The following is a 15,293-nucleotide window of genomic DNA, read 5'->3' as shown; positions in this document are numbered from 1 at the left end:
TTAGTGCTCGGCAAGTTTGGTCGGGTGCTAGTCATGGCCCTCCATTTTGGGTCGTGACAAACTAGGTATCAGAGCAAGTCTGTCCTAGGGATTGTCTATGAGCTGTGTCTAGTAGAGTCTTGATTATGGATGTGTAGCGTGCCACAGTTATAATCAGGAGGCTACATGACATCTAGGGTTGTTACCTTCTTCCTGAATCTAGATCGTGCGTAGAGTTGAGTCATAAGTGTTCGTCTTTAATATTCACCTTGTTTTCTTTCAGCGATGCCTTCGACTAGGAAGCAAACAATTAGTAGATGGCTTGATACAGCTGCAGGAGAGGGTACCAGTCAGGTGCCCCAAGCTAGAGCAATCCAAAGTGAGGCTCAGAGTGAGATGCCGTCTCATACCTCATCTACCCCGTCTCCTCCAGAGGATATTAGGAGGCACCCAACACCTCCAGTTCCTCCGTCTGGCACTACAGACCAGGATATGCGGAGTGCTTTGCAGTTATTGACTAGCTTGGTAGCTGCTCAGGCTTAGAGGCAGAATGCAGGTGCTGCTGATAAACCAGTTAGTATGAGAGTTCGTGATTTTATTAATTTAGACCCTCCAGTGTTTACCGGATCAGACCCCAAGGAGGACCCATAGACTTTTATTGACCAGGTTCATCGTACACTGCGGGTTATGCAAGTTAGTGATACAGAGGCAGTAGAGTTGGCTTCTTATCAGCTACGGGATTTAGCGGTTCTCTGGTATGATAGTTGGGAGAGATCCAGGGGTCCGAATGCTCCTCCAGTTGTGTGGAAGGAATTTTCTGAGGCCTTTCTTCGTCACTACTTGCCAGTTGAGATACGACGAGCTAGAGCTGATAAGTTCTTGAACCTTAGACAAGGTAATATGAGTGTGCGAGAGTACAATATGCAGTTCGATTCTTTAGCAAGGTATGCTCCCCATATGGTGGCTAAGATGAGTGATAGGGTGCATTTGTTCGTGAACGGATTGGGACCACATCTGATAAATAAGTGCACGACAGCCTCCTTGGTGGAGGGCATGGATATTTCCCGTATTCAGGCTTATGCCCAGACCCTAGAGGATCGTAAGCGCCAGCAGAGGGCAGATCGGGAGCAGGATAGGGACCAACATAAGAGGGCGAGATTTGCAAGGTATTCTAATGACTTCAGAGGCAGCGTCAGGCCCTAGTCTTCGAGGAGTTCAGTGCCACCTATAGCTAGTGCTCCTCCACAATTTTAGAGGCCTCAATATGATCAATTTACCCATTCTGCTCCAGGTCAGAGTTCGCATGCATCAGGCTCGCAACATCACTGTGATACTAGTCAAACGAGACCTACAATACCACGTTGTGATCAGTGTAGCAAGGCCCACTTTGGACTGTGCCATCGAGGTTCTGATGCATGTTATTCTAGCGGACAACCAGGCCATATGATGCGGGATTGTCCTAACAGGGGAGGTGATGGTATGGCTCAGCCGACTAGATCTGTGTCTACTTCTTCCTCATCAGTTCGACCTCCAGCACGTGGTTTTTAGCAGTTGAGAGGTCGTGGTAGAGGTAGAGGTGCAGTGCCGAGTTTGAGTGGTGGTCAAAATCGAACCTATGCTCTAGTAGGTCGACAGGATCTCGAGTCATCTACAGATGTTGTTACATGTATATTATCTGTGTTTTCTTATGATGTATATGCGCTGATTGATCCGGGATCTACATTATCATATGTTACACCCTTTGTGGCTAATAAGTTTGGCATTGAACCTGAATTGATAAGTAAACCCCTTGTGGTATCTACTCCGATAGGAGATTCTGTGATTGCTAGAAGGGTATATAGAGGTTGCACTGTGATGATTTGTAGTCGTCAAACTCGGCAAATTTATTTGAGTTAGAAATGGTTGATTTTGATGTGATAATGGGAATGGACTGGTTGGCCTCATGCTATGCAAATGTTGACTGTCGTACGAAGATGGTTAGGTTTCAATTTCCTGGTGAACCCATCATTGAATGGAAAGGGAATATTGCTACACCAAAAGGTAGGTTTATTTCCTATCTTAAGGCAAGGAAAATGATCTCAAAAGGTTACATTTATCATTTCGTTCGCGTTAGGGATGCGGAGGCAAAACTGCCTACTTTACAATAAATCCTCGTGGTCAACGAATTCCCAGATGTTTTCCCAGATGAACTCCCAGGCCTTCCCCCTGAAAGGGATATTGAGTTTAGCATTGATGTGTTGCCTGACACTCAATCGATCTCTATCCCTCCATATAGAATGGCCCCGATAGAGTTGCGAGAGTTGAAGGTGCAATTGAAGGACTTGCTGGATAAGGGCTTCATTAAACCTAACACTTCACCTTGGGGTGCACCAGTCTTATTCATGCGGAAGAAAGACGGGTCGTTACGGATATGTATCGACTATCGACAGTTGAATAAGTTTACCATAAAGAACAAGTATCCACTTCCAAGAATTGATGACCTGTTTGACCAACTTCAGGGTGCCAAGTATTTCTCCAAGATTGATTTACGTTCAGGGTATCATCAGGTGAGGGTTAAGGATAAGGATATTCCAAAGATAGCCTTCCGGACAAGATACGGGCACTTTAAGTTCTTGGTGATGTCGTTCGGGCTAACAAATGACCCACCAACTTTTATGGATCTCATAAATACTATATTTAGGCCCTATCTTGATATGTTCGTGATTGTATTCATTGATGACATTCTAGTATATTCTCGTTCGGAGGTGGAACATGCAGGCCACTTACGGATAGTATTATAGACGCTTCAGGATCGTAAGTTATATGCTAAGCTCTCCAAATGTGAATTTTGGCTGAACTCAGTAGCGTTCCTTGGCCATGTGATATCTGATGAGGGTATTAGTGTCGACACTCAGAAGATCGATGCAGTAAAGAATTGGCCGAGACCTACAACACCATCAGAAGTCCGCAGACATTCTAGTATATTCTCGTTCGGAGGCGGAACATGCAGGCCACTTACGGATAGTATTATAGACGCTTCAGGATCGTAAGTTATATGCTAAGCTCTCCAAATGTGAATTTTGGCTGAACTCAGTAGCGTTCCTTAGCCATGTGATATCTGATGAGGGTATTAGTGTCGACACTCAGAAGATCGATGCAGTAAAGAATTGGCCGAGACCTACAACACCATCAGAAGTCTGCAGCTTCCTAGGGCTAGTAGGCGGTTTGTAGAAGGGTTTTCCTCTATATCATCATCATTGACTAAGTTAACACAGAAAGCTACCAAGTTCCAGTAGTCTGACACTTGTGAACGTAGTTTTCAGGAGCTGAAGAATCGATTGACATCTGCACCAATGCTCACTCTCCCTAAAGGAACAGAAGGTTATGTGGTATATTGTGATGCCTCAGGTATAGGTTTGGGGTGTGTATTGATGCAGTGTGGGAAGGTGATTGCTTATGCATCAAGACAATTGAAGAAGCATGAAAAGAATTATCCAACCCATGATTTGGAATTGGCTGCAATAATATATGCCTTGAAGATATGGCGGCACTACTTATACGGTATCCATGTTGACATATACACAGATCACAAGAGTTTACAATACATCTTCAAGCAGAAAGAGTTGAATTTGAGGCAACGTAGGTGTCTTGAATTACTGAAAGACTACGACGTCGAGATATTGTATCATCCCGGTAAAGCCAATGTTGTGGCAGACGCTCTCAGTCGTAAATCAATGGGAAGCTTAGTACATATTGAGGCAGGTAGATGGGGGTTGACTAAAGAGCTTCATCAGCTAACCAATATGAGAATCAGATTGTTAGACTCTGATGATGTAGGTGTTACTGTACAGAATACATCAGAATCATCTTTGATAGCCGAGGTAAAAGCACGGCAATATGAAGATCCTATCTTAGTACGATTAAGAGAGAGCATTCAGCAGTGTAAAAGTATGGATTTTGAGATCGAAAGAGATGGGGCACTGAGATACTAGGGCCGATTATGTGTGCCTAATGTGGCAGGGTTGCGAGAGAAGATTATGAATGAGATTCATCAATCCCTATATTTCATCCATCCCGGCTCGACAAAGATGTATCATGATGTCAAAGAGCAGTATTGGTGGGATAAAATGAAGAAGTCTATTGCAGAATTTGTAGCCCAGTGTCCCAATTGTCAACAAGTAAAGATAGAACATCAGAAACCCGGTGGATTGCTTCAGAATATAGAGATTCCGACCTGGAAATGGGAGGTGATTAATATGGACTTCATTATTGGATTACCTCGCTCTTATCATAAGTTTGACTCCATCTGGGTGATAATTGATCGACTTACAAAATGTGCCCATTTTCTGCCAGTTAAGACAACTTACACGGCTGAAGATTATGCGAAGTTGTATATCAAGGAGATTGTTAGGCTTCATGGTGTGCCGGTATCTATTATATCAGACCGAGGAGCTCAATTTACAGCTAACTTTTGGAGGTCTTTTCAGAAGGGTTTAGGCACACAAGTGAATCTCAGCACTGCATTTCATCCGCAGACTGACGGACAGGCTGAACGTACCATTCAGACACTGGAAGATATGCTACGAGCATGTGTTCTAGATTTTAAGGGAAATTGGGATGACCATCTTCCACTCATAGAATTCGCCTACAATAATAGCTACCATTCCAGTATTAAAATGGCCCCATACGAGGCACTATACGGGAGAAGATGTAGATCACCAGTTGGATGGTTCGAAGTCGGTGAAACAGAATTATATGGGCCAGATTTGATTCACCAAGCTATTGAGAAGGTGAAAGTGATACAGGAGCGATTGAGGACGGCACAAAGCAGGCAAAAATCTTATTCTGATGTCCGACGTCGTGATCTAGAGTTTGAGGTTGGTGATTGGGTTTTCCTGAGGATCTCACCAATGAAGGGTATTATGCGTTTTGGGAAGAAAGGTAAGCTGAGTCCAAGGTATATCGGGCCGTATAAAATTCTTCGACGGATTGGACAGGTTGCTTATGAGTTAGAATTGCCATCCGAATTGGAATTTGTCCACCCGGTATTCCATGTATCTATGTTGAGAAAATGTATTGGAGACCCTTCTCGAGTCGTCCCTATCAAAGATGTATAGGTTACAGAGGACCTATCATATGAAGAAGTGCCAGTGGCTATATTAGATCGACAAGTCCGCAAGCTGAGAACAAAAGATGTAGCTTCCATCAAAGTATTGTGGAGGAACAAGAATATGGAAGAAATAACATGGGAAGCAGAAGAGGAGATGAAGTCTAAATACCCGTACCTATTCCAGAATGAAGATAACAAGGATGCTGGTGGAACACATGATACATTGGAAGGTGAAATGGCTCTATGAGGTAAGCAATAACTTGAGAATACTCTTCCTTAATACAAAATGGCGATATGCAGATAATGTACATGTCCATAATGCTTTGCATACTCTTGTAAGGACATACGTTGAGTTAACCTCTTGCAAGTTTGTCCTCTATTTATGGGAGAAACTTGGTCAGAATCCACGATGATTTAAATTCCCCATGAACCCTTACATTCGAAGACGAATGTTCCTAAGGGGGGAAGGGTGTTACAACCCATATCCACACGCGTTAGTTCATGCCATATATTAGTTAACATAAATACAAGAAGGAATTACCTTTGAGATGATAAGAAGTTAATCCTATTGGTCTTAAGTGATACAAGGGTGTATAAGGGTGATTAACAAGTATTAGAAGTTAAACGAATCAAGGATGTTGTAACTCGTATTTTCAGGTAAACCTAGAGGTTCTTAATACACTCAAGAGGTTATGTATTAAGGTATTTGAATCATATAATATATGTATCATAAGTCTTGAAGTCAAACGAGTTATGAAACAAAAGTCGACAAACGTTGTCGCAACTTAGGTTCATAATTTTACTTAAATATTAGGTTAAATGTTTCTAAGATTTTCTCCTAATTTACAAGGAATTACGGGGTGATATACCCACAAAATTAAATATCTATGAGTCTAGTTTCTAACTCATTAAACCGTTTGTCAATACGATCTCGTAGTATAGAGATATTCATATTTTCGCAAGCCTGCGCAGATTGGTAGATGACAAGTAAGTGCATCACCTACTTGCCAAAATGATAGGACAAAATTAAAAGACCTAAGTCGGACAAGATAGGGCTTTTAAGGGGTTATGAACTCATTTATTTCATCCATATTTCAGACCCTCAAAACCAAAGTTAACCCCTGTAACTCCTCCCTAAAAATCCCACACAATCCCTAATCGATTTTCTCTCTCTTTCAAGTTCTATTTGAAGGTAAAACCTAGAGTTTGAAGAACCAAGGGAAGGGCTGAGTTATCCAACAAGTAAGGTAAGTTACTTCCATCTTTCATACATTTTTCTCTGCTATGAATTCATGGTAATTCGTTCTATACATGTAAGAACTCACGGGACGGTGATCGGAAGCCGTGAGTTCGAGTTATTCACTTGTAGTGGAATGTTTTGTGTTGCTATTGGACTACGTGTTTTACTACTATTTTGTGGAGTTTTGAAGGTGGAAGGGTGTGGAGAAAAACCATATATATGTAGGGTTGTGGTCTGATAGTTATTCGTAACATTTCCGGGTCGTTTGACACGACTACGGTGACCGTCGTATGTATGATGTAATTAGGTTGTGTGTGGACTGTTTTGGGAGGCTCAATATGTTTATTATTGACATTGATTGGGCTGTTTGGTGATTGTTTTGAATGGTGTGAATTCATATATATAGGGGAGGTGTTGTCCATTTAAGCGTAAATGTGGTCGATACATAATAGTTATGACGCTTAAATGATAACGATAGTATCGTTTCTCTTATTGTAGACTAAGGAGTTGTGACAATTGCATAGCTTGTGATTGGGGCAGTATATACAAGGTATGTGAGGCTATCCCTTTTCTTCTTTTGCACGACTCCGATTGTACATAATGTAATGAACGAGCTTCCAAAGATACTCTACTCTTAGAAGCTAGCAGTACTTACATTGCTTTCCCTCTTATGGAACGATTGATGTTAATGTTGCTTCTCTTATTCTTATGTTATCAATGTTGTTGGTACTTCCTGATTCTTATAAGGTTCATAGTGAAGAGTTAGTCCTAATAACGTGTACAGAGGATACCGACCTTACGTCACTCCGAAAGGTTTAGAATGTGATTCCATGAGTCGAGCATGCATTATATATATGTATCTATTTTACTCTACCGAGCCACGCTATAGTTGGCCGGGTACGGCACCTATTGTGCAACCACTGATCAGTTGGGTTTTACCGAGCTCCACGTGGCCGGGTACGATTCTACCGAGCCTTATGATGGCCGGGTACGTTTTTACCGAGCCTATTATGGCTGGGTACGATATGATGATGATGATGCCCACAGAGGCGTATGTTTTAAAAGTTTATGTATACAGACATATGTATCATGTATTTCATGTCAGTAGCCCTCAGAGGTACTCAGATGTTCCAGGTTGTATATTCTCTATCCCTGCTTAAATTACTGTTTGTATTTATGGTTCCCTGCCTTACATACTCAGTACTTTATTCGTACTGACGTCCTTTTTTTGTGGACGTTGCATGTCGTGTTGTAGGTCCTAATAGACACACAGGTGCAGCTCCCCCACCACAGTAGGTTGTCCAGTTCAGCAGTGATTGGCGAGATCCCTTCTCCGGACTTGCCGTGGTCTTGGTATGCATTTTTGTTATAGACATTATGGGTATGTCGGGGCCCTATTCCGGCTATGTTGCAGCACTTATGTTCATTTAGAGGCTCATAGACAAGTGTCGACTCATGTATAGTTTGGTATGCCTTGTCTACTAGTTTTTGTTGTATAGTCTTTCATGGTAGCGTGATAGCTCGTACCTTATATGTAGTTTCTTGATTGTCTGGTCATCCCCTGCTATGTATGTTCATGACATCATATTTTATTGTTGGTTGTCCATGATCCATGTCTACTATTTATATTGGTCTCGTCAACCCTAAAAGATAATAAAAAAAAGGTTAGATAAAATGTACGTTGGTGCTTGGCAAGTATGGTCGGGTGCTAGTCATGGCTCTCCAGTTTGGGTCGTGACATATGCCCAAGTCCCATATTTTCCTACGGACCCTCCGGGACCATCCAATCACGGGTCCGGGTCCGTTTACCCAAAATGTTGACGGAAGTCAACTTAAACTCATTTTAAATGCAAAATTCATCATTTTTCACAGATTTCCACAAAAATGGCTTTCTAGCTACGCGCCCGTACTGCGCACGCAAATCGAGGGATGCTGAAAGAGGTTTTTAAGGCCTCAGAATGCAGAATCCACTTTTAAAACAAGTGACAACTATATTATTCTGCTGAGGTATAGACACAGGAGCTCTCATGTACAATGCAATTTTCCTTAATCAACTCTTCAAACTGAGAGTTAAAAAATTCACAGCCATTGTCTGTTCTCAAGATCTGAACATTAGAATAGAACATATTCTTTACTAAAGCTAGAAACTGCTTCACAATAACAAAGATTTCAATTTTATTATTCAACAAGAATATCCAAGTATTCATGGAGAAATTATCCACTAGTGTTAGAAATTATCTCTTACCATCATGTATAGGTACTCTATAAGGACCTTATACATCACCATGTACTAGCTGGAAAGTTTTTTTTGAACTAGTAGTGCTGATAGAAAATGAGAGTTTTGACTATTTTCCAAGTGGACATACAGTACAATGATGGTTTTTATCTAGTTTAAACTGTTTCAAGGACTATTTTTCTTAGTATATCTAAAGGAGCATGACCTAGTCTATTATGCCATACATATATTTGCACATTAGCAGACACAGAATAGCAAATTTCTCTGTTAGAATTTTATAGTTGTAATTGTGCAGGTAGTTGAAGTTGTGTAGGAGTTGGCTTCAGATAGTACAACTCACAGTCTTCTCTACCAATCCCCCTCACATGCCCACTGAAGAGGTTTTAGAAGAGGCAAAAGTCAGGAAAAAATGCCACATAATATTTCAGTTCTTTTGTCAACTTTGACATAGACAAAAGGTTAAACTTGAAGTCAGGAATGTGCAGAACATTTTGTAATTCCTGTTCCCTAAATATATTAGATGTCCCCGTGTTTGAAATTGACACCACATTACCAGTTGGTAGATGCACTTTTCCACCTTTTAGACTAGACTCTTTGTCCAATTTATTCAACAAACTAGAGTTTGCTACCATGTGATTAGTAGCTCCAGTATCAATTATCCACCTATCATCAATTATACTGGATATGAATGAAAATATACCTGCTGCTACTGGTTGAGCAGAGCCTGTTTCTTCATTCCTTTTACCAAGCATCTATAAAATTCGTTGGTACTGTTCTGGAGTAAAGTAGGGTGCGGATAGAGGTGATGTTTTCAGTTGAATTTTGCCACTATCATCATGGTTTCCTCCATTGTTGTTACCTGCAAAATTAGCTTCTGAAAAGGGATCATGATTGCCAATAGTATGCATCAGTGATCCAGTATTAGTTCCAGAACCACCATTATATCTTGCAAAGTTAGCTGTAGGAAATGAGCTTCCCTTCTTCTTGTGCTTGAAATCAGCAGGATAACTATTCAGTTTAAAGCAGTTCTCTCTGGTATGCCCTTTGTAATTGCAGTAGTCACAAATAAGGTTAAAAAAAATTCTAGGTTTTTGATGGAATCCACCTCTAGCAGATACAAGAGCAGTAACATCAAGATTCTCTATAGGCACACTTGTATGTGTAATTTCCCTCTGGCTTTCCCTTTCCATTATCATAGAGTAAGCCTTGTTAACAGAGGGAGCTGGTATCATCATGAGCACCTGACTTCTAGTTTGCTCATAAGACTCATTTAGCCTTAAGGAACTGCAGAAGCTTCAACCTTTCCATGAACACAATAAATTCACGTGATTTCTCACAGAACCAAGGGACTGGAGTTAGACTATAAAACTTAGCCCACAATAGACGCAATTTTGAGAAATAGGAAGAGATTGAGCTAGTACTCTGATTAATTGTAGCAATGTCCTTATGAATATGAAAAATTCTAGAGAGATCAACCTTGTCGAACCTCTCTTTTAGATCATTCCACATAGCACTCACATTTGAGGAGTAAACAATTCCACTGAGTAATTCAAGCGATATACATTTCATTATCCACGATATCACTATTGTCACACCTCATTTTTGCGCGCCTACCCCGAAGGATAAATGCGCGAGGGAGTTTTTTCAATTTAAGTGACAATATTCGAAATGTGATTATTTATTTAATTTCAGAGCCGTCACTTGGGAAAGGTTTGGTTTTTGGTGTCCCAAGTCACCGGTTTATCTTGAATCCCAAATCGAGTAAAATATCCGACTTTCCAAATGAAGGCTGCGAACCAGAAATTCTAAGTAAAGAATTCTGTTGACCCGAGGGAAGGTGTTAGGCACCCCCGAATCCTGTGGTTCTAGCACGGTCGCATAAATTGTTATAATGGCTAAATATCTGATTTAAATACATGTTATGACTTATGTGCTCTTATTAAGTTTAAACCGCTTTTATTATTATTATTTTTTATGGAATTGCAACGTCGTGAAAATGCATTTCGAACCACGTCACAATCAATGCGCCCGTGGTTGTTAATACATTCCGACTCCGTCGAGATTTGGATTTGGGTTGCATAAATGCGCACCCGAATTTAAGAATGTAATTTAATTAAATAGCGCCTAAAGAGCCAAACGAGTTATTATCTTTAGGGAAAGCGGTGAAGTTTACTAAACAGCCCATCCCGAGAAATCTAAATATTTATTACAACCAATTATTGAGGGCCCTGCAATTTGCATCTGTACTTGGCGAGGCTCGTCTCATTTTTTGAAAGGATAAAACATATAGTGACTACATTTTCTATTATGTTTGTCTCTAGATAAGGAAAGATCCTACTTAATTGCAAGTTTGAAAAGGGTGCAACTTCTTAGTCATTAGATCCATACGAACGTAAACGTGAAATTTGCGCTCAAATATGTACGAAAAATAGTCAGTCACAAACCTTTAAACCCAGCCCAAATAGAATTCTAATGTACAGGAAATAAAGATATGTTAAGTAGTTATGTCATGCATTTAGTAATCATCTAGAAAGGGTAGTGCGTGCCTATTCAAATTAACAAATACCGATTGTTTATTTCTAGTTGTACGTAAGAAAAAAAACTTCATTCCTAATTATCTACTTATGAGTTTCATAATGTTATTGAGAGTAAGAAAACAACTAGGAGATCATATTGAAGTTGGCATTGAGATTTTAACAGAACAAAGCTAATGTGTCAACTTCCATTCATTACTAATACGTCGTTACACGTGGGAATTACAGATTCCAAAATCATTTGCCTGTTTTAGTTACCTTTTGATGTTCAACAGCTAAATGTACAAGAGCTATAAATGTGGAGACAAGTGGATGAATATTGGTTTCCTATTCTAAGTTTAACTACAACATCTAGCATGAATTTAACTAAAAATCAGTTTTCAATCCATAGTAGGTTACTGATAACAAAAGTTCACAGCAAACCACTTCCTAACAAACTAAATATTGAACAACTACAAATCAGTTGAATGCTCATAACTACAAGTGTGTAGAACATGCTCAGATCAGGAATGTGGCTTCATTTCATTCAAGTTCAAAGTTACATCAGGGTGAGCTTAAGCCGTGTACCTGGATGTTGAAATAACAAGAAGAAGGGGAGAGTAGAAAAAATCAACAGCAGCAAAGAAATGGCAGCAGCAACAGCACTAAGTCAACAGCAGCAGTAGCAGATTCAAACCAACAGCAACCAATTCCAAAATAGAAAACAACACTCCAACAAAGCCCGGAATGATTTGTAAACCCAACAGCAAAAATCAACACAAAAAAAGACTCAACTGAACTTGAAACAAACTCTCTCTTTATACAGAAACAACTCTCTCTATATCCTTTTTCTGGTTTTAAAATCTTAGGTCTTTGCCCAGTTTCTGGTTCTAAACTCTTGGTCCGACCACAAATCCCCTCTATTTCTGATTCTTTATCTGCTGAAAACTTAAAGGGAGATAGATTTTTTAGAGAGGTTTTTGATGGCTGAAAACTGTCTAAACCCCTCTCTTTTTCTGATTGTTCTGCCTCTCTTTCAACTCTTTTCCTTTCTTTTTTCGAACTCCTAATGTCTGCCCCTAACCAATGGAGACTTTCCTGTTTTTATAGAAAGGAATTCCCCCCTTTCCAGCTTGTTCGTCTCTCATTTAAAACTGAACTCCCCCTATGTTCTCTTTTCTGTTTTTCCACTCACAAACTAAAGAAAGGTAACCCTCCCATCAGATTCCCCTGACAGCCCTCATCTTTAATATTAAAAGTGGTTTACCTTTTATTAAACTAAACAAAGTATGGACAACATGAATATGCCCTGACAGCACATGCTGTCAAGTTAATTTTAATCCATTAAAGGCTCCAATGCATATGCTGTCCACAAAAGTAGACAAACAGGGACAAATCCTATATCAATTCGAATTGAACTCTAAAATCTATATCAAAACTAACAGCTATAACCAATCCTTAAGTGATTTTGATTCAACTAAATAGGCTAAACACAGTGCAATCAATTCTCAAAAGCCTCAGTAAACAAATTAACCGTATGAGCCAGATTAGTACCATTCCAAACTGAAACTAATTGACGACATGTATCGAATCGACTGTGTGAATTACAACGCGCACAAATCAATAATAGATAACCAAACTTGAACAAGCACAGATTATGATTTCATGTTGACATGCAAGGGGATTTGTGGAAAACTTAACTGATTGACGGAACTTATTCGACTCGATTACACAAACTGTAATTATACGTAATAAACACACAGAAACAAATAATATCAAATAAAGATCTGGGTGAGATGGACAGAATAGTTGACATAATTGGAAACAGATCAAACTTACATTCAAACATACGAACAAACAATAACAAAACAAACAACAGGGAATTAACAAAGAAAATAAGAAGAAATACCTTAAAGGGTTAAAAATCAGACTGCCCTGTCTCGGATTTTGAATCGAACCTCTTTTAGGGGTTGAACGGACTTTAATCGAAGTGTTCTCAACTGAGAACACTTCGATTAATGTTTATTAGACCCCAAACATCTTGTTTAATTGGACAACAACTCAGTTTTTTTTTGGATTTCTAGGGTTCTTAGGACGGATTTGGGACTCGGGGTTTTCTGGTTAGATTCGGACCAAACCAAACTTGGTTTGGTCACGAGGGAGGTCAGGGGGACACCTGGTAGGATTTGGGGGGGTTTGGCATAGGTTGGGGTCCGGCTCGAGTCTTCAAATAAAGATTCGAGACGGTGGGGGAAGATTCGAGACCTACGGTTAGTAGATCTGTGTTCAGGGGGTCGAGGTGTACTAGGGGTGTTAGTCTTGGGGTCACCGGCGTTGTTGCCGCCGGGTTTACAGTGAGGGGAAAGGGGGGCGGCGTTAGGGTTCTAAGGGGGTGTCTGGGAAGGGGACGAGGGGAGGGGGGTGTGTTTGGAAATGAACGGGTAAGAGGGGTTTGGGGGTTTTGGGTATATGGAACGTGGCAATTAACGTGAGCCGTCAGTCCAATGATCTCAACGGCTTGGATTGATTGGTGAGGGACAGGACGGAGTCGTTTGGTGTAGAAAAGGGGTTGTTTGGTTTTAATGAGGGGCTGGGTCGACCCAGGTAAGAAGGTCGGGTTAGGATTGTGAGACGAGAGCCGTTGGATTGATCCAGATCGAGTGGCTGTGATCTTTGATGGCGAAACGACGCAGTTTCAATATTAGACTACGTCTTTTCGCATGCCTTTGAGGCCGGCTAGACTGGACCGGGTGGGGGTGAGATTTGGGCCTGGTTTGGGTCCAATTTGAATAGCCCAAATCTGTTTTATTCCTATTTTAAACTCATTTCTTTTCTTTTTCTCTTTTTAAAAAAAAAATCCTAAAATTAAAATTATATCACAAGACATTAATTGATTCTTCTTCCCCTTTTTAGTAATAATTAACACAACAACAACAACAACAACAACAACGACCCAGTGTAATCCCACAAGTGGAGTCTGGGGAGGGTAATATGTACGCAGACCTTACCCCTACCCCGAAGGGTAGAGAGGCTGTTTCCAGGAGACCCTCGGCTCAATTAACACACAATACGATTTGTAATAATTAACACACAATATCATATATTAATTAAACAAAAGTCAACCTTTAACGACAAAAAAAATGACAAAAATTAACAAAGATAATATTTTTTGTGATTTGTATTCATTCAAAACCAAATACGATTTGATTAATTCCTAATAGTAGAACGATATCCTAAACCTACACATGACATATATTTTTGTATTTTTGTTTGATAAAACTAAATAATCACAGACAAAACTACAAATAACTACCAAAAATGTCACGTAAATTCCAAAAATTGTACAACAAGACCATTTGTTCTATTTTTCGATTTCTTTTGGAGTAATTGTCGTGTAAACAAAAATTACGTGCTCACAACTATGATGTTACATCTCACCCACAGATCCACTAGATTTGGACTATAATTTCCTTGCTTACAGGTACCTCCATAAACCCTGGCTTATTTCGCCCTAAAATGGCGATTCTTATTGCCCAACTCCACACCGAGTAATTCCCTGGACCTCGTAGTTGTAGTGAGATCAAAATTGCTCCAGAATTATCATTTGAATTCAGGAACAGAGGATGATTGTGACTTAACTTTTCAGGAACTTCATTATCAATTTTTGCCATTGTTGAGCTTCACCTGTAGATACAGAACTTGAGCAGTTGAACTTGAACTAATCAAATACACAATTTAGCGATTTAGATTTAAGCAATAGGCTCTGATACCATGTCAAATTTATCAATGAATGAGAGTGAAATTGATAGAGTATAAAGAGAAGAAGAAGAACCGAAGAAAACTTGGAGAGAAATCTAAGAGATTCTCATTTCTTTTGTGCTACAGTAATGAGGTGTACCTCATATATATACACATATCAGCTAACTACTACTTTAATTGAGTAAGCTTACATTTAACATAAATAACCAACGCATTAGTTAACTAACTAACTATTACACGTCAGCTTGCTATGCTCTCAATAATTACTCAAAATCATTACAAAACTCATAAATTTAAATTCTGGATCCGCCTCTATTTTACATTATAACAACATATAACAGGAAAGTCTAATTTTACCAAGTGTAGCGGACATTGTAACTTGTAAGTGTAAATACAATAAATTTTTCGGAACGGAGGGAGTAATATGTAATAACTATAAATGCAATAAAATAACTTAATTTAATAATCTAAATATAT

The sequence above is a fragment of the Nicotiana sylvestris genome, chromosome 6 (assembly GCF_000393655.2).
Source record: "Nicotiana sylvestris chromosome 6, ASM39365v2, whole genome shotgun sequence".
NCBI lineage: Eukaryota > Viridiplantae > Streptophyta > Magnoliopsida > Solanales > Solanaceae > Nicotiana > Nicotiana sylvestris.
This window is presented reverse-complemented; position numbering follows the sequence as displayed.